Source organism: Tenrec ecaudatus, chromosome 1 (genome assembly GCF_050624435.1).
Source record: "Tenrec ecaudatus isolate mTenEca1 chromosome 1, mTenEca1.hap1, whole genome shotgun sequence".
Taxonomy (NCBI): domain Eukaryota; kingdom Metazoa; phylum Chordata; class Mammalia; order Afrosoricida; family Tenrecidae; genus Tenrec; species Tenrec ecaudatus.
In genome coordinates, this window is record NC_134530.1 from 311189444 (window position 1) to 311209064 (window position 19621).

The 19621-nt window shown below is 43.9% G+C and overlaps 2 non-coding genes across 2 annotated transcripts; one reads left to right on the plus strand and one right to left on the minus strand.

Annotated features, from left to right (window-relative positions):
• Nucleotides 1-620: 620 nt before the first annotated feature.
• On the plus strand, nt 621-694 carry TRNAT-AGU (transfer RNA threonine (anticodon AGU)). Its single transcript has one exon. It is a non-coding gene; the product is annotated as a tRNA-Thr (tRNA).
• A 6299-nt stretch (nt 695-6993) lies between these two features.
• On the minus strand, nt 6994-7076 carry TRNAL-CAG (transfer RNA leucine (anticodon CAG)). Its single transcript has one exon. It is a non-coding gene; the product is annotated as a tRNA-Leu (tRNA).
• Nucleotides 7077-19621: the final 12545 nt, after the last annotated feature.

Here is a 19621-nt window from a genome sequence, read left to right on the forward strand (position 1 = left end):
CGAGCGCCACTCCCCCGCCCCAGCCCACCCCCTGACAATATACAAATGCTTGTGGATGCTCTCAATTAGACACCTTGGCAAATTGAATTTTTTTGGACAAGGTTTCCCATGCGACAATAATGTCCATTAGTTAACTTTATAAGCAGGACGACAGTGAGACTGAAATAAAGAGCATAGAACTTGCTTCCCGCAAGAATCAGTCCTGGGCCTTGGGGTCACCGGGAGGACTGTTGGGGTGTAAATGAAGTCTGTTCTCTTTGCCCTCTGCTTCCTTCCCACCCCACTCCCACGCCCCGCGCCTCAGGTCACCCTTTACCTACGGAAGGAGGTCGTCGGCGATGCTTGCTGAATGACCTCTTGCCCTTCCAGGTAGTTTCTCAAAGAAGACTCCTCTTGCACACCCCAAGGATTCACGTCCGTGTGGCCCTTCGGGGCGAAGATGACTGTTTTCCTGCAGCTTCGTGGCTTCTCGGGTGTTCGGGGCGGCGAAGAGTGGGTTCATTTTGAAGTTCTGGGCATGCACCGATGATGCTCCCAATCTTGGTTAGAGAGGAAATAAAAGAGAACAAAAGCGAAGATCATTCCTTTTCCTTGTGAATAGGGAAGGGAGCCAGTGTGCTGGCTCCGTGGCTTAGCTGGTTAAAGCGCCTGTCTAGTAAACAGGAGATCCTGGGTTCGAATCCCAGCGGGGCCTTTTGTGGTTTTCCTGTTTCCCACAAAGGGAGTTGGGTGGTCCAGACATAACCTGGAGGAGGGTCACATTACTCTAGGGCCTTTCACGGAAGTATTTTATGAGAGTGAGTGTGGGGCTCTCACTACTCACAAGAGTGGTAAAGTTACATTTATTTTTCTTTCGAAGTGAAGAACTGAATTTCTTTGCATTTTGATTCCATATGTAACATTTCTCAGAAAAAAAAAAACAAACCCAGGGATGCAGACAGCAAAGTCACCAATACAAATTGCAAACAATGCCACTGTTTCTGTTCCCTGTAGTCTCTTCCCTAGAGAAATTCCAAACTGATGCGCTCTCACACTATTTTTAGAAAGGTCAACGATTGTTTGACGCTATTGTGGAGAAGGCTGCATCTCTGACGATTGACAGCACCCACTAAAACGAAGCCATATCATATGAGATACGAGGTGAGTTTAAAAAGGTGTTCCATTTGCTTAACCTCTTGGAAAAGAAAATCAAGATAAAGTGTTGGTTACTGGGATTTCAGGAATGAAGGCGACCAGGAGAAACGTCTGCTTGTGTATCTGGGAGTGCACCGTCTACCGGGACAGGCAAGCATTCTGTAACTCCAGGAAGGGCTTGAGAATCAGGCAAGGGGCCGAGAGTTTTAACAGGCTCTTCCCATAGGGCAAGAGAAGGGACATTTTCTGTTACTGTGAGCAGCCCTCCCCTCAAATCCCATGACCTCGCACCCTTTCATCTGGCACATAATGTTCTGGCTTTTGTCCTCAGAGCACATAATGTTGTATCAATTGTCAAGGGTGGAAGTATGATCCCTTATTCTATCTTCAGGGGACAAAAATGTCCCAATATTTTGATGAGTCGCCACTTCCAGGGAGACGTTTCCCTCGATTCTGCAAATCAGTTCCTCAATTTTCTTTATAAGCTATTTCTCTAAAACCTTCTGCTTTCGGCTTAGAAACGTTCTTTTTCCCAGGTTCAGACTATAGACTTCTCTCAAATGGTGAGGCAAGCTGGGGCACCAGTGCAAATGTACTTCATCCTGTGACTAAACCTGCTTATATTTCAACCTGTCTGCTCAGGATCCAGGGACTCACCTCTGCAGTGCTGCTTCTAGCCAAGTAGACCTCAGCAGGCTGTAGGGTCTGTACTACTGAAGCACAGGTACTTCCTACTGTGGATTCCGAAACCATAGAACATTCCAAGGGAGGCGTCTTGCCATCTTTCCCCAAAGCCTAAAAGTCGCCCTAACTTTCCACGTACCAAATATGGAAGGAATTTCTGTGTCAAAGTGTACAGTGCAATCAAATGTTTATTGTGTCAATGACTATTTGTGGAGGGCCCATTGTGTGGCAGGCCATGCTAATCACACAGGCTGATGATGAGCCCATGAGGTGAGAAGGGTGAAGCAGATAAATCAAGGCGATTACATCACAATGGGGTGTAATGCCACTGAGAATGCAGGATGCTGTGGGTTCCATGTGGACTCTTACCCCAGACCGAATGAGGGGGACGGAGCTTCAGGAAGGCTTCATGGAAGAAGTGACAGCCAAGCTGAGCCAAGAAGGAGATATAGAATTTACCTGGGCCAGAGAAAGTAGATGAGGGAGTGGGAATGGAGGATGTGCTTGGGCAAAGGAAGTGTGTATGTAAATAAATACCTAGAGGTGAGAAAGCGGTAAGTGGGAGAAGGCAGAGGTGGGAGTACTCAGGTCTTGCATGTCCTTTACCTGGAGATCTCTACCCAGAGATGATTAAGCATTCCTAACAGTGGTGGGTAGGTTCACGCAGAACAAAGGTAGACTAGACTGCCATAGTTGATCAATATCGAGTGTTTCACGCTTTCCTGCAAAAGGCTATGTGTTGTTAAGACAGTGAGGATGGCATTTGAACTTTCAAATCATGAATTAAATAAAGCACTTGCTTTGCTTCTGAGATTCTTCTGCAGGGAAGAAGAGATAGAAGGAACTGTTTCCCATAACGTCCTAGTCTGTGACACTCACTCACCGGTTCAGATCTGATTTTGCTGCCAGCCTGTCTACTCCTTTGGGGGCAGGAGCCATCCCAGTCCTGTTCACTGCTGTATCTCCTGGGTCCAGCACAGGGTCTGGTAAATAGCATATGCTCAATTATAGCAACAACAAAGAAAGCATTTATCAATTTTTACTATTTCCATGCATTCTTCTAAGATACACACACACACACACACACACACACACACGGAGGCTTCAAAAAGTTCATGGGATCAGAACAAAATCATACCGATGTGAATGGGGGTGGGGGCATGGAGTGGAGAGCCAAAGCCCATCTGTAGACAATTGGACATGCCTTTACAGAATGGTCACATGGAAAAGACAAGCCAGTCAGACAAGCATACAACTTTCCTCTAGTTATTTAATGTTTCGTCCCCCTACTATCATGACCTCAATTCTACTTTACAAATCAAGCTAGACCAGAACATGTACATGGATCCAGATAAGAGCCTGCAACACAGGGAATCCAGGATCGATAAACCCCTCAGGACTAATAATGAGAATAGAGATACCAGGAGGGGAAGGGGAAGGTGGGGGGAGAAAGGAAAACTCAATCACAATGATTGACACATAACCGTCGCCCAGTGGACGAACAACAGAAAAGTGGGTGAAAGGTGACAAAGGATGATGTAAAATATGAAAATAATTATAATTTATCAAGGCTTCATGAGGGAGGGAGGGTGCGGGAGGGAGGGGGGGAAAGGAGGAGCTGATATCAAGGGCTCAAGTAGAAAGAACACATTTTGAAAATTATGATGGCAACATATGTACAAATGTGCTTGACACAATGGATGAATTATGGATCGTGATAAGAGATGTAAGAGCCCCCAATAAAAGTATTTAATTAAAAAAAGTTCATGAGATAATGGCATGCAGGGATAATATAATTTTCCACAAATTTTTTGAAGCCCCTCCTATTAGGTGTATATGGGTATATGTATACATACAACACATATAGTTATGAAATACACACAACATACATAGATAGCTGCCATCAAGTTGGCTCTGACTCATGTTAACTTGGATTGTTAACCCTTGGCAACAGATGGAAATGTAGCCTGGTCCTACATCATCCACAAATTTGAGTTCATTGTTAAGGCTATTGGGCCAATCCATCTCACCAAGGATCTGCCTGGACTTTGTTGGTCCTTGTTGCTATCAAACATGATGTCCTTCTCTAGCAATTGGGCTCACCTGGTGGCATGTTCACTGCGCCTTCAGGACATCCACAGTTTGCAGAGTGGTGTAGCGGAAGCACACTGGGCCCATAGCCCCAATAGAAACCATTCTCAGATTTTTCAGGAGCCCTGTGGCATTATGAGTTGGACTGCTGTGTCAGTCAGGTAGACTAGAGAAACAAATCCATAGCAACTCATGTGTGTATAAGAGAATGCTTTATATAAAGGGTAATTGTACATTAAGAAAGCATCCCAACCCAGTCCACTCCAAGCCCATAAATCCAATATTAGCCCACAAATCCGATAACAATCTGTAAAGTCCTCTTCAGACTCACAAAACACAGGCAATGATGCTGACTGTAGGGTGATCACAGGCCAGTGGTTAGAAAGTCTTTAGATCCAGTGGCGTTGTAAGCATCTTAGTTCTGGCAGGGGTCTCTATGTGGCCTCTCTGGCTCAGGGCATTAGCGCAGTTTCATGTATCTTGTCAGCTACAAAGTCTCCCAGGGAGTGAAGAGAGAGAAAGAAATCTCTCCCATCTCCAAGAAGGAAAATGCTGAAATTCCCAGAATTCTCAGGAGAAGGCCATGCCCACACAGAGGTCTCACTGGCTATCTCCGGATTGACAGACTAGACTCCACTCCTTCACTCTTAATCCTCTCAAGTCTCAAATTGACACCAGATTATGTAACTACCACAACTTCAATCCACAAAATCAGCAGTTTGGAACTACCAGCTGCTCCATAGAGAAAGACGCTGCTTTCTAATCAGGTAAAGAGTTACAGTCTCCCAAAAGGATTTCATTTGCTAACTCCAGGAAATAGACCACCGGCCTTTCTTCCTAATCTATTTTAGTCTGGAAGTCTGCCCCACCCCCAAACCTGTCCACCATGGATGATCCTGCCGCCATTTGAAATACTGGTGACATAGTGTCCAACATCACAACATGAACAAGTACTAGTGAGACAAACTGACAGTGGGTGGTGGATTCACAATGTAAGAGAAAATCATTTTCTCTTTTTAATGAAGAAGAGGTCACCGAGACGCAGGTAAGCAAAGTCACTGGTAAGTCATACAGCTCCTAAGTGGCAGAGGCCACCCAGCAGCATGGGCAACCTGAATTGCCTGGGATCAAGTTGCTGACCCTCCAGGCACCTCTCAGATCTCCCTGGGAAACACATCTATTAGCCATTGCCTCTGTAGTCAAATAGTAGCAGATCCAAGTGGGGACTCAAGATCATGTTTCCTTCAGGATGTCTAAGGAGGGAGAAACGGAACCAGCGTGTAGTCATCAGAACAAGAAGGCAAAATAGTGTTTGTTTTGGTTCTTGCGGACAACAGTCTTTCTAAGTGGCAACAATTCACTCTTCTTTCAGTTAAATTGAAAAGGAAACCCAGAGTTAGACTCATGGAAAAATTGAACGAAAAGGTAAAGGAATTTTCCACAGACTTTCTGTGGCAGGGAGGCTCTGGATCCAATGTGGGGCCATTTTGAAGAATGCAAGAACAAAACAATTTGAATATCAATGATCATAAAAAATTAAGCTAATTTTCTGCCTTTGTAATATTACATTGAGCTATTTATTTTATTTTGTTAAGAATGACAGGGGGCGTTTTGGTCACCTGTTTTGTTTTGTTTTAATTAATTCAGACTTTACAATAAATTATGCAAGAATGATAAACAATATCCAAGTTATGAGTTCAAAATAGAAGCATGGCATATTAAAGTTTATAACGGTAGCTCTTCGCCCCCAAGGTGAGATTTTGTATTTACAAAACCCAGCGCAGGGCTGATATGCAGAACCTTGAACCTCAGGCATAGTTCTGCATGTCATATAGTACAGCCCTGCACGGTGTCAATCATCTTTTTGGGTCCTGCTGCATCTCAAGTAAAATCTTGCACAAGTCTGTAAGGGGGTATCGAGGGACAAAACCATGATGCTTATTTGGTGACAAGGCTGTGGATGCAGGGTGGGAATGTGGTCACACGCTGGGATCTAAGTGGCAAATACCAGATATGCACAGATAAATTGCAAAACTGTAGTGCCATAGGAATAAAGTAAAAGTAGATAACGTGACATGGTGCCATTCAGGTAAAGTATGAAGATATGACCCCAAATCAGTAATACATGTTTTTTTTGTTTTGTTTTTTTATTTTAACAATTTATTGGGGCTGATACAATTCTTTTCACAGTTCATACATATACATACATCAATTGTATAAAGCACATCTGTACAGTCTTTGCCCTAATCATTTTTTTCTCTTTTCTTCTTTTACATTTTATTAGGGACTCAAACAACTCTTACCACAATCCATACATATACATACATCAATTGTATAAAGCACATCCATACATTCCCTGCCCCAATCATTCTCAAGGCATTTGCTCTCCACTTAAGCCCCTTGCATCAGGTCCTCTTTTTTTTTTTCCCCTCCCTCCTCATTCCCCCCTCCCTCATATGCCCTTGGTAATTTATACATCGTTATTTTGTCATATCTTGCCCTATCCGGAGTCTCCAGTAATACATGTTTTACAGAACCGTATCAAAAAGGGAAAAAAAAAAAAAAAGGATGCCCTTTCCAATTTTCCCCCACAGGTATAGAAATGAAATTGAATTGAGCAAAGTAGATTTAAAAGGAATAAATAAGTAGAACAAGCGAGGGGTCCTGCATACGTCAGTAATAATAGTGGGCCATTAACCCAGCAGTCATTTTCATTGAGTTCTTTGCCTGTAAGAGTGAGGTGGCAGAAAAACAGAATGGAAACTGAGATCGAAATCGTAGTTAATTCTCTCTAGTACTCCTGGCTTTATTATTATACACCAACTAGGCTCTGACGAGGGCCACAGGCGGTTTTTCTTTCTTATACTTCATCAAAAGAGCGGAAGAAAGTTTAAACACTCTTCTGGTGGATGGATATGCCAGTGAGTTTTTTTAAATTTTTAAGTAGTAAATTCTGAAACCACTTTTTCGGGTTCAGGGTTCCCTTTAGATAGTCCCTCTCCCGGGCACTAAATTTAATTTTGATGTATTTCTAATCTTTTCACGATAGGCTACAGGGGTCGCCAAGTCAAAAACGAAAGCCTTTGTCAGGAGTGGGATTCGAACCCACGCCTCCAGGGGAGACTGCGACCTGAACGCAGCGCCTTAGACCGCTCGGCCATCCTGACTTGCTGAGAAAACTCGTTTCTAAGCACTCCCTTCTCTGTCAACCAAAACCATAATTCCGTAGCTTTCCTTTTCCTCCCATTGTTTGAACTCCCCGATTAAAAGGGAAATCGGACCTTGGAAATCGGTCCCAGACACTGAGTGCCGCGGAATTCCAGAAAGCAGCGGGAATTCCAGAAAGCTGCAGAATGACGGGCTCGACTTGAAGTTGCCGTGGCCGGCGGAGCTCGAGGAAAAAGGAGGGCTTTCTACCTGCTTGCTAGAATCGCATCTCTGTTAAATTGCCTTGTTTAAACAAATTTAAATTTTGCTTAACTTTACGCTTTCTCGCAGGAGGTTTTGGCGTCAATCCATCTTTGCCACTCTGGAGCTCAGGGTTTAAATATAACCTCTCCGGAGTGTAAATTCGCCCTGGGCGTGGTTCCGTCGGCCGACTCAAGGGGGCGATCTTCCCGAGCTGAGTTTATGGAGTTGCGCACGAAGGATTTTTGCACTTGGTGTTAATACGGCAATGATAAATAAGGTGTTTAAAAAAAAAAAGATGAGTGATTTTGTACTTGTCAGGGGTACTCTACAGCAAAGTTTTACCGCCTCCAGAGTTCTAAATATGCATGAAAGTCAAATTAAAGTTTTGTTAACAAATGTTAAACATTCAGGACGCCGTGGTAGAATATGGAAGCAGAATGTGGAAATCAGGGGTCCTGAGTTCTAATTGCAAACAGAATTAATAAAATACAACACTTAATTACTTGGTTTAAACCGTGGTTCTCAAACTGAGTCCTTGAATCATCAGGATCCCGGTCCTCAGAGAACCAATTGGAAAAGCAAGTTCTCAGCTGCAGTCCAAGACCCACTTACTGAACTGGAAACTTCAGGGTGTAAGGTCATTTAATCTTTTTAATAATAAGCCCTCCACTGGATTCTGATGCAAGCTCACGTGTGAGAATCACTGGTTCGAAGTACAATAATCGTATTCTTTTAACAAATATTCTGACGTTAGACGGAGGTGGGATATGGAAGCATATAAATAATGCCTTTTATACTTTTCTAGGATGGTGTTTTCTTCTGTGGAAATCATAAATCATACCAGCATCTTCCTGTCCCCTGACGGACTGAACGAGAATTTCTGGAAATGGCACCCGGATTATAATCTTCACTCGATATGTGTCCAGGCCAGAGACCATTATTTTGGAATTTCGTATTTCAGAGACAACCGAACTTTCTTTTACGGCCTATGTGATACAGGGATCCAGACCAAATTATTTTTAAAAACATGGATCAGCTCCATAAAATGCAGAGACAGTAAGGTCAGGATGTCAGGCTGAGGGAGCGTTCTCCCTGACTGGGAGAGGCTCGCTGTCCATTTTGGGGATGGCCAGAGATGGACCTTAGGCAAGGAACGTGGTCCTAGGCTCCTGGAATAACAGAGACCACCCTTTCCAAGAGATACAAGGAAAAACAGTCTCTAGAGACTATTAAAATCTGATTCTTGGAGTGATTGTGGGGAAGATCTTGTAAACATTGTGTGAAGACAAATATATATAATATATATGAATTTCTTACTATGAATTAGGTGGAGGGTTTACCCATTCAATAGCTCAAATCACTCATCAACCATCAATCACCCTCCCATGTTACCTGCTCCTCCATCCCTGATTTCTCTTCTCCCCAAATCTATTGTGTTAGACAGGGTTCTCTAGAGAGACAAAACCAGAATGCTAATAATCTTATATATTTATATTTATATAGATAGATAGATAACACAAGAAATAAACAGTTAAATTATAAATCAGTACAAATGGCTCAGTGCAACTCACTCCCATGAGACGGTTGTGAGACACTGGCAGTCCTTCAAGTCTTGAGGGCCGCCAGGTAGTCATCTGTAGAGAAATTCAGGCTATCCGGGCACAGGCAACAAACAGCAAGGTAGGTCACCAACAGTCAGCCAGGTCACCAAGAGTCTGTCAGGTCACCAACAATCAGTCCCTGGCTCAAGAGATGTAAATTCCAATTGTGTGGCGAAGCAGGTCTTGAAGGAACCTCAAATTACAGTGACACAGTCCACAGGTTGGGTGTCCCACAGGTAGTGTAGCTTGCAAATTGAGGCACGGAACAAGCAAGGCAGTCCACACACTGGTCCGGTGATCAAAGAGCGAGAGACAAGAAAGGAGAGGCTCGCTGAGCCATTTATCTCTCCGCCCTTCAATTAATCCCACATGTGTTTATCAGCCAGGCTGGCACAATAAATTAACTACCTCAATTATTGATCTCCATCCTCCCTTTCTCTCCCATCAACACCTATCAACCTCTATTCTGTGGCTTCAGATTCCCACTGCACCCACCCTCATTTGGGAACCTCCTTTAGTATGTAAATCTTTGTCTTGGTGTTGATCCTTAAAGTCTCCGACAGTGCTTTTCCTCTTGTGATTGATTCCCTTCACTCAGCGTCATGTTCTCCAGTACCATCCTTGTTATGAGGTGCTTTGTGGTTTCATCACTGCCTTTTTAAGGATGCACAGGATTCCGTTTTGTGTACATACCAAGTTTCTCTATCCATCCTTCTACTGATGGGCATTTTCCAACGTTTTGCCATCGTGAATGTGGGGGTGCACTGATATTTTTGTGTTGTCTCTTCTTTAGGGTATATATGTAGCAGAGGCATTGCTGGCTTTTACGGAATTTCTATTGTCAGTTCTTACTTATATTTTAGTTAGCACCATATTGCTTTCCACAATGGCTGTACAGATATATAGCTTCAGGATGTGGATAAATTTTTCTTTTTAGGAGTATCTCAACACCAAAAGTTATCAGGAGATAAAACCAGAGCACGAACCTACATATTTTAAGGACCATATTTACGGGAAGAAGGCAATTTCCTGAGACAGTTTCCTGAGAAGACTAAGAGATGCAGGAGTTGCTTTCAGCCTTTCATCCCTGACATTGATCTACCATCAGTAGATGTGCCCAACAGGAATGAGAAAGGGGAGAGGTGACAAGAAGTTTGAAGAACATGAGAATATTGGAATAAGCAAGTTTAAGATGGTAAAAAGCATGGCTTCTGCTCTGTCACTTATTATGTGACCTTGACCATGTTGCGTACTGTATTCTCTGTGCCTCTTCATCTGCAAAGTGACAGTAATTACATTAGTTACCTCATGGAGTTTGTTTGTTTGTTTGTTTCAGCCAAATAGGTCTAAATGAAACAAAACTCACTGTCGTTGAGTCAATTGACTCTTTTGTACGAATCCACTCAGTGGAGGTGGATTTAGTGATAGGGCCACCATGAGTCCAAACCGACTGGAGAGTAATGGACTTTGGTCAAGGGTCCAGAAGACAATAATCTCCCACTTGAAACTCCCAATGCCAACTCTAGCAAAATTTCGGGGACTGTTCTCCGCAGTTCAAAGTGATGTGAGAGACTGAAAAACTGGCCTTCTTCATGGGGGCAGGGTCAAGGACACAGCCCTTCTGACATCTGAAACAGTAGCCAGCCAGATCCACGTGGCCTTGGCCTACTGGGAGCCTCTCCACGGCAGCCACTGCTGCTCTTCTTAGAGCGTGCTGTAGGGGTGTGTACTGACCTTGATGTGAGAGAAGAGGGCGGTTCCCTCATTCAGGTATTGGGCGGCTAACTGGGAGGTAGGTGGCTCCGTGGAAGAAAATCAGGTTGTCTTCCCCAGCAATATGTAGTCTCGTCGCTCCCAGTCGGAATCAGTAAGATGGCAGTGGGTTTGGTTTCGGTTTTCCTATGCTCACCATTGTGTCAATGATCAATCAAGAGGGACGTCGCTGATAGCGTTCCTTTAGCTCAAGCCCTTAGACTTCAAGAAAAGCGCCAGCTCACTTCCTCAAAGAAAAAGGGAATTGCGCCTTAAAAAGAGAAGGGAAAAGTGCTACATTTAAGATAATATTTTAATAGGAGATTAGAAATACGAAAGTCAAAAAAGGAGAGAGACTAAGAAAATGATAGAAAATTAATGCATCAGTGGGAAGTGGGTGATAGGGAGGAAAGGTGGATTTCAGAGCGGGAAGTGGAGGCGGCAGCGGGGAAGGATCACTGTAACTGACTTCCCACAGCTCATTTTAAAGACGATTTAACCATGATGGGCCAGGAGAGATGTTCTAAACTCAATAGTGATTGTACAGTTCTCCTTGATATGACTGGACGATTGAATTATACGCTATGTAAATTATGTGCCAATAAAATGGTTTAAAATTCATTTATTAAAATGTTAATTGTTAAAAAGCACATCTCAGGGCCTGAACCAGAGTGAGTGTGGTTGCGAGAGTGCACAAGATTTAAGTCTAGGGTTTAGTGCAGTCATTTGTGTAAAAATCTACTACAGTCATCAGAAAGAATATTGACTGAAGAATTGGAAAGCTAGGCTATAAAGCACAAACCTGAAAATGAGACTGTATTAGACTGGGTACTTTAGAGAAACAAATCCACAGAAATTATAAGAGAGAGTTTTATATAAAAGTTAAGTGAAAAAACAAACAAACAAACAAACAAACAAAAATAAAATAAAAGTTAGGTGTACATCAAGAAAACATCCCAACCCAGTGCTGCCCAAGCCCACAAGTCCAACTTTAACCCATTAACCCATATGTCCAACACCAATCCGCAAAGTCTTCTATCTCACAAAACACACGCTGCAGGAGGAAAGCCTCGTCAGTGCATGTGTAAGCATCTCAGCGCTGGCGGAGGTCTCCACACAGCTGCTCCAGCACCCAGGGCTGCATTGGGTAGGTCCATGTGGCTTCTCCTCGGGATGTCTTGGAAGAAGTGAGCCTTGCTAACTGAAGCAGGGAACTGGCTAAGATAGCTGCACCCTGGTGGGACCATCAGAAAGCAAGAGACCTGAGAACTAGAAAGGCGAGGTTCACCGAGCCATTTATCTTCCCACCCATCAGTTAACCCCACACGTGTTTATCAGCCAGGTTGGCACAATAAACTAACTACGTCAGACAAAGAAGCGGAGGGGTGAGGGGGGCTTAAGGGGGGGGGAGGGAAGAGCATAAGTTCCCTGAGGCAAAAGGTCTTCTGAGTTCCTGTGGGGTTTCTCTGCCACAGGGTGAAAGGGCTCAAGCCTCTCAATTAGGATCGTCAGATCAAGCAGTGGTTCTCTACCTTCTTCATGCCTTGACCCTTAAAAAAAATTTTTTTTATAGTGAGATAGTTTATTGTGCCAGCCTGGCCAATAAACACAAGTGGGGTTAATTGAAGGCCTGAGAGATAAATGGCTTGGTGAGTCTTGCTTTTCTTGTCTCTCGCTCTTTAATCATTGGACCAGTGTGTGGCTGCCTTGCCTGTTCTGTGCCTCAATTTACAGGGCACACTACCTGTGGGACGCCTAGCCTGTGGACTGTGTCACTGTAAGTTGAGGTCCCGTTAAGATCACGGGAATGAAATTAACATCTCTTGAGTTGGGGACTGACAGTTGGTGACATGGCTGACTGTTGGTGACCTGCCTTGCTGTTTGCTGCCTGTGCTGGGATAGCCTAGCTCTTTCTCTACAGGGGACTAACTGGCGGCTCTCGAGACTTGAAGGACTTCCAGTGTCTCACAACTCTCTCATGGGAGTGAGTTGCACTGAGCCATTTATACTGCTTTATAATTTAACTGTTCATTTCTTGTATTATATAACAATCTGTTTATAACTTAACTGTTCATTTCTTGTGTTATATATCTATCTTCATAAATATATATATATATATATATATATATAATTATCAGCAATCTGGTTTTATCTCTCTAGAGAACCCTGTCTAACACATACAGTTCCTCATGTGGTGGTAACTCTCCAACCATAAAATTATTTTCATTGCTACTTCATAACTGTAATTTTGCTACTATTATGAATCAGGAGGCCCCTGTGAAAGGGTTGTTTGATTCCCAAAGGGGTCACGACCCACAGGTTGAGAACTGCTGCAAAAAGTATAAGATGCTCAGTTACAGGAGAATTTCAGATAATCCACAAATAATTGTGAAATAGAAGTAGGTGTCATGCGGGAGTGCTTTATTTACTAGGTTTGACCTCTGGCCTCCTCTCCAGAAGGCTACTGGGTGGGGTTGGACCATCCTCACCCACAGGTGTCCGGAAAACACCCAGCTCTCCACGGAAGGTCAGCCACACCTGCTATCACCTCCAGGGCCAAACTTCCTTGGACTGGAAGCACACTTACCACTGACTCTCTCATATGATATTTCGAGAACAATGAATATGTAGGAGCCACTTTTACTGGTTTGCAAAGGAAACAAAAGTCCTGTTCTCATGGATACTTGCCTCTGTGGGAATGCGGATCATCAATACAGGAAATTTTAGTGTAACATGTTTTATTCTTAGAGCACTCCACCTCCTGGTCTGGGGAGTTCTGTAAACCCAGGACTTTTCAGGTACAGCTGCTACTCTGGCCGTTCTAATTCATTAATTTAGCTACTTGGTTTTCTCTAATTGAATGCTTCTTCTTCTGTTTTCTAGGTTGTAAATTCTGATGGTTTTTTTCCTTGATTAAGTTCCTTAAATTTGAATACAGACATTGTACACAAATAAACAGATGGCTTCTTGTAAGAAAGAGAGGAAACAAATATGCATATAATTTCAAGAAATGATGAGGGCTTTGGTGAATAATTCAGCCAGGCAAGGGGTCAGAGAATAATGGAGAGGGTTTGGGAGAGGGGTGCTGTTTTTAAAGAAGGGGATGAGGGAAGTGGTTTGAGCAGATCCCAAATGAAATGAGGGTGGGATGTACACATGTGGGGGTGGGGTGAGGCAGGCACAGAAAGGGAGCAGCAAGGACAAAGGGCTTCAGACAAGAACAAATAGCAAAAAATCATTTGTGTCTAGAAGAAAGAAAACAAGGACCGAGTAGAAAAAGGTAAGGCAGCAGAAGGAGCCTAGGAGAAGGTGGATCGGTGTGGCTTCCACAGTAGGGACCTGGAGTTGTGTCCTGACTGCATTGGAAAGAGAGAGGGGGGATTTAGTGACTTAATCTGATTTGCCTTTAAAAACAATACTCTAGCCATTGTAAGGAGAACTGACACTGAAAGGTACACATGTGGGAAACCAAAAAAACTCACTGTCATCGAGTCAATTCTGACTCATTTTGACCCTAATAGGGCAGGCAGAACTGGCCTGGTAGGTTTCCAAGACTGCCACTCTTTCCGGGAATAGAAAGCTTCGTTTTCCTCCCTGGAAAGTGTGGCAAGCAAATGAGCGCTTGAGCCAGGGCTGATGTAAAGGAGGAGAGGTGTGATCACGCTCAAGACATGTTTCGAAGGCAGACTTTACTAACGGATCACTGACGGTCATGGGATTTCCTAAAAAGCGGGACGAAGAGTAAATCTTACGACCCTCACATTGATTGTGGAAAATGATTGTACAGCTCTTGACACGATGAAACGATTGAATTGTACAACGTGTGGACTATGTCCCAATAAAACTGAAAAGCTAAATGAATTCTCATGATATAGAGAAGCGGGGTGAGGGCTAGGGCCAGTGATGGAAGACCAAACTAGGAGTGAATTTATCAGAGGGAATCCGGAGTTGTGGTTTGAACCTGCTAAATTTGAGGTGCTGTCCATAGATATGAGGGAACCGTGGCACCATGGGTTGCTAGCGCCCATGCTTCAAGGGAGCTGTCCAGTCCCTGAAGAGGGATTGTCTCGTGAACCCACAGCGGGAGTTCTATTGTGTCCTGTGGCGCAAAGTTGGGTGTGTTTATGTGGATGCGCCCTAGTGGCTTGTGGATTAGGCATCGTGGCTGCTAACCACATGGTTGGACCCCAGGGTCACAGACAGCCGGGGAAACTCCATTAGGGGCCACTCTGCGGTGGAATCGACTCAATAGCAGTGGGTTTTTTGTTTTTTAACGTCGGGTTGGTTTATGAGTCTATACTGATCCCTGGTGACACAGTGGTGACCAGTTGCCGCTCACTGAATGGTCCACGGAGGAGTCCACCAGCTGCTCCGTGGGGGGAAGATGTGAGAGTCTGCGTCCAGAAAGATTGCCAACCTGGGAAATCCTACGGTGGGGCAGTCCTCTAGCGTCACTAAGAACTAGCACTGGCTCGATGACAATGCGTTGTTTTTTCTTTTCTTTTTACTAATGTCTACTTTAGTTATTTGCAATGGGGGCACTGCAGGTGCTTCTGAAATGGGATAGTAGGTTCTGGTGAAGCATTGGAGGGGAGGCATATTTGACTCTTCAGAAGATTCTGCAATGAGGCCAGAACTACTGAGACTAATTATTTCCTCTTGTCCATGACTTCCTCTGGACCGTGCCAGCTGGCCAGGCAGCCTCAGACTGGTTCCTGGGTCATCAGAGAAGTGGATCCTATGGTGAATTATGCACAAAGGCCAGAGAAAATGGGAGAAGGAAGGTCTTTGGGTTTTTTCTCAGAATTTACCATGAGGAGGTACTGTACCAGGTGGCCAGGAAGAAAAGTAGGAAAGCTAGGTCACAGAATTGATGAGAGCTTATGACTGATTTTCTGACCAAGAAGAGATCCTGCAGCCACCCTGTCTTTCCTGGGCATGATGGTTGTAAAATTCCCTAACAAGATATAGGTGACACATAAAATCAACGAAACAATTACCTAAGGATCCCAAGTATTTTTGCGAAACTTGGACATACAAAAAGAAAATGCTTTCCCCTAAAAGTACATTTTAACTACAAATACTTTAAAAACAGGGACAGTCCCCTCCAAAGGGTAGCATGTGGGACGGGCGGAGAGTGAGGGAGGAGCTGGGGTTATGTGAAACGATGGAGGCAGGAGCCCTTTCTCTCTAGTTCCCCACGTGCAAGTTCAAGTGCAGGCAGAATGTGGCAGGCTCTATTGTGTTTTTCTTCTCCAGCCCTTCCCTAAACCTATGAGTACCCCGAACCAATGGGGTCAACCTTGGTAATTTTCCAAACAGTTTCCTGAAGCTCCAGCTCCCAGATTAATTTAATGTGTCCCTCTGTACTTTCGGGGCACAAAAGCGGCCACTAATCAAAGATAATTTAAGGAGCGACCATTTATTAAGTCAAACCGGACAGAGAAAAGACAAAGATGAGGGAGACACTTACAAGGTTATAATGGCATCCAGGAATTCATAGTCATGCAACTAATGAATGAACGAATGCATGGAACACAAAGGGAAGTGCCACAATTCCTGATTGCTTCACAGTTACAGATGGGACCACAGAGGCAGGAATGGGCCCATGACTGGGATGCATCCATTATGTTAGGTAACAGAGTTGACAAGAATGATCCAGGGCCTTCAGACCAAGGCAGCCAAAACATGACTCACTCCTGACTGTACAACTCCCAAAGTGGCAATCTCTACCACGGACACACACAGGCAAGCCCTTAGCAGAGACTGCAGAGGGAAAGGAGGTCGTCTCCTGTCCAAAGCACTCTGCCTGAGGGCAAGACTGCCCACATCCTTGGTCAACTAACAGTCTGAAGAATTTCAATGGAGGCCTAAGCCACGTGCAGCCTCTGCAGAGATTTGGGGTTTTCACTGTCACCCATAGCCTCCTGCCAATGGGGTGCTCAGAATGTGAGTGCTGATCTGCTGCCGCACTCTGGTACCCTTAGTGGAAGACGCCTGGGATATGTAGCAAGGATACCAGCATTCTGGCCCCAATATGATCACATACTTTATGGCTTTGATCAAATCACTTTTTTTTTTCTTCAGGCCTTCCATTTCTTCCTCTCTCAAAGGAAGCGCTTGGCATAAATGTTGACCGTCCCTTCTCACCCTCGTTGGATTAGGTTTTCATGTCAACCCTTCTGAAAAGACGCGCTCTGGGGTCTCCTGATCGATAAGCCAGTTTCATTTGGAAGCAATACAGAATGACGTCCCTTGAAAGGTGATTGCACACAGGGAAAGTTAAAAAAAAGTATCGCTATGAATTCATAGGCATCTTTGAATGAAACAAAATATGTCAACACGTGAAACTTTTGTTCCGCATCAGACTCTCCCTCGAGGTCTATACACCGCTGAGGGCAGTGTTTTCATCGCTCCAGCCCTTCTTGGGAGAAGTTGTACTCTTTGATGGACACCATGTCAAAACCACAGTTTGGCATCTTTTTTTAATTAAAAAAATAATTATATATATATATATATATATATATATATATATATATATATTAGCTTGGCATCTTTAAGGAGTTCAAATAATTGAAAATGTGCTTTGAATTGTGGGAGTGAAAAGAAGTCTAAAGGGGTAAGATCAGGGCTGGAGGATGGTTGCAGGAAGGTTTTCCAGTGGGATTTGCCTAAGAGAGTCCTTGTTACCCTTGAAGAATGAACAGGTGGAGGGGAAATTCCTTGGCATAACTTTCTGAGTCTTTTCCTCACCGGGGAAGTGTTTAATTTCCTTAAAATATCTGCCTAAGAAGCCCTGGTGATCATCCTGTGTCCTTTGAAAATCATCTTTCAAGATAACCCTTTTAGAATCCCCCAAAGAGTCCCCATCACCTTCTGAGCTGACCCCTCTGCCTGCGGCTAACTGGTGCAGTAGGACCCCTTGAGAAGCCAGTGCCTTGATTTGCCCTTTCTTTTGAAGGCACCCTAATGAGGCTAAGCCAAGTGTATGACCGAGAGAGCTTGGCTTCAGCCACCCACCAATCACAGAGACATTGTTAACCATGTTCTGTTTGGCGTAAACCTTTGTCTGAACTGGAACTCTCGTGGCAATATATTTTTTAACTTATCTTCCTGTGTGTGTATTATATATATATTATATACATGCAAAATCTAATATAGATACATACACATATATTTGGTAAAGCAGAGGGGCAGTGAAAAAGAGAAAGGCCCTCAAGGAGATGGATGGACACAGTGGCTGCCACAGTGGACTCAAGCATGGGAACCATTGTGACGGATGCGTGGGACTGGGCAGTGTTTCGTTCTGTTGTGCAGAGGGGTGCTGTGGGTCTGAATTTACTCCACGGCACCTAACAACTACACCGTACACCTATTAGGTCTTAATTTCCAAATTAGTGGACAAACAGTAGAACTAGACTCAAACAGCAATGGGCATGGGGGCTGGGAGCTGACAAGGACACAACGAGGAGAATGGAATTTTATGATTTTTCCCCCTTAAAATAGAAGGACCATCATCATCATCAACCTGTCCAGTGCTCAACTTGCCCACCTGAGGGTGAACATTTGTTTTAATTTGCCATGATCCTCTGTGAAGATGGTGGGTAAGATGAAAATCTAGAATGTTCACTGTTACTTTAATCATGAGAAGTATGAGATGGTACAGTGATGGGAATAGCATTTCAGAGTGAACATAAACTGGAATGTGGAGACATTAGTAAGCAATTTTATAAGCAATAAGAATTTAATAAGCACTAGATCAGCATTGGATGATTTCACATTAGAAGACATAGCCACATAAATGCATTTCTCGCCATTTAGTGACTGGGCCAATTGAACTGTATTAAAGGTCAGACTCTTAATCTTTGTCTAAGACAACAAAGGGTGATCTGGGCTTCTCACTGAATTGGGAGGGTCTTCACATAGAAATCCAAAGATTCCCACTGATGGCATGGTGTTTTTAAAAACTCCCCTTCTCGTATTAGTTATCAGGCATTGAAGAAAAAAAATCATATCATTGTGTGTTCACCTTCCCGATACGATCGCTGAAGACAAATCGGTGCATAAGCAAATGTGGCGAAGAAAGCTGATGGTGCCTGACTATCAAAAGATATAGTGTCTGGTGTCTTAAAGGCTTGAAGGTAAACAAGCACCCATCTAGCTCAGAAGCAACAAAGCCCACATGAAAGAAGCACACCAGCCTGTGTGAACATGAGGTGTCGAAGGGATCAGGCATCAAAGAACAAAAAATCATCATTGTGAATGAGGAGGATTGGGGACCCAAGGCAAATATGTAGGTAACTGGACATCCCCTTACAGAAAGGTTGCGGGGAGGAGACGAGTCAGTCAGGGTGCAGTGTAGCAACAATGACACATACAGCTTTCCTCTCGTTCCTAAATGCTTCCTCCACTCCTCCCATCCCCCCATCATGATCCCAATTCTGCCTTACAAACCTGGCTAGATCAGAGGATGTACACTGGTACAAATAGGAACTGGAAATACAGGGAATCCAGGACAGATGATCTCTTCAGGACCAGTGGTGAGAGTGGTGATACCGGGAAGGGTGGGGTGGAGAGGGGGAACCAATTATAAGGATCTACATATAACCTCCTCCCTGGGGGATGGACAACACAAAAGCAGGTGAAGGGAGACATCGACAGTGTAAGATATGACAAAATAATAATAGCTTATAAATTATCAAGGGCTCATGAGGGAGGGGAAAGCAAGGAGGGAGGGGGAAAATGGGGAGCTGATACCAAGGGCTTAAGCAGAAAGTAAATATTTTGAGAATGATGATGGCAACAAATGTATAAATGTGCTTGACACAATGGATGTATGGATTGTGATGAGTTGCAAAAGCCCCCAATAAAATGACTTAAAAAATTTTTAATCCCCTTCTCTGTTGTTTAATCATTGAAGATGTCCCAAGTAAGTCCCCCTCCTGGGT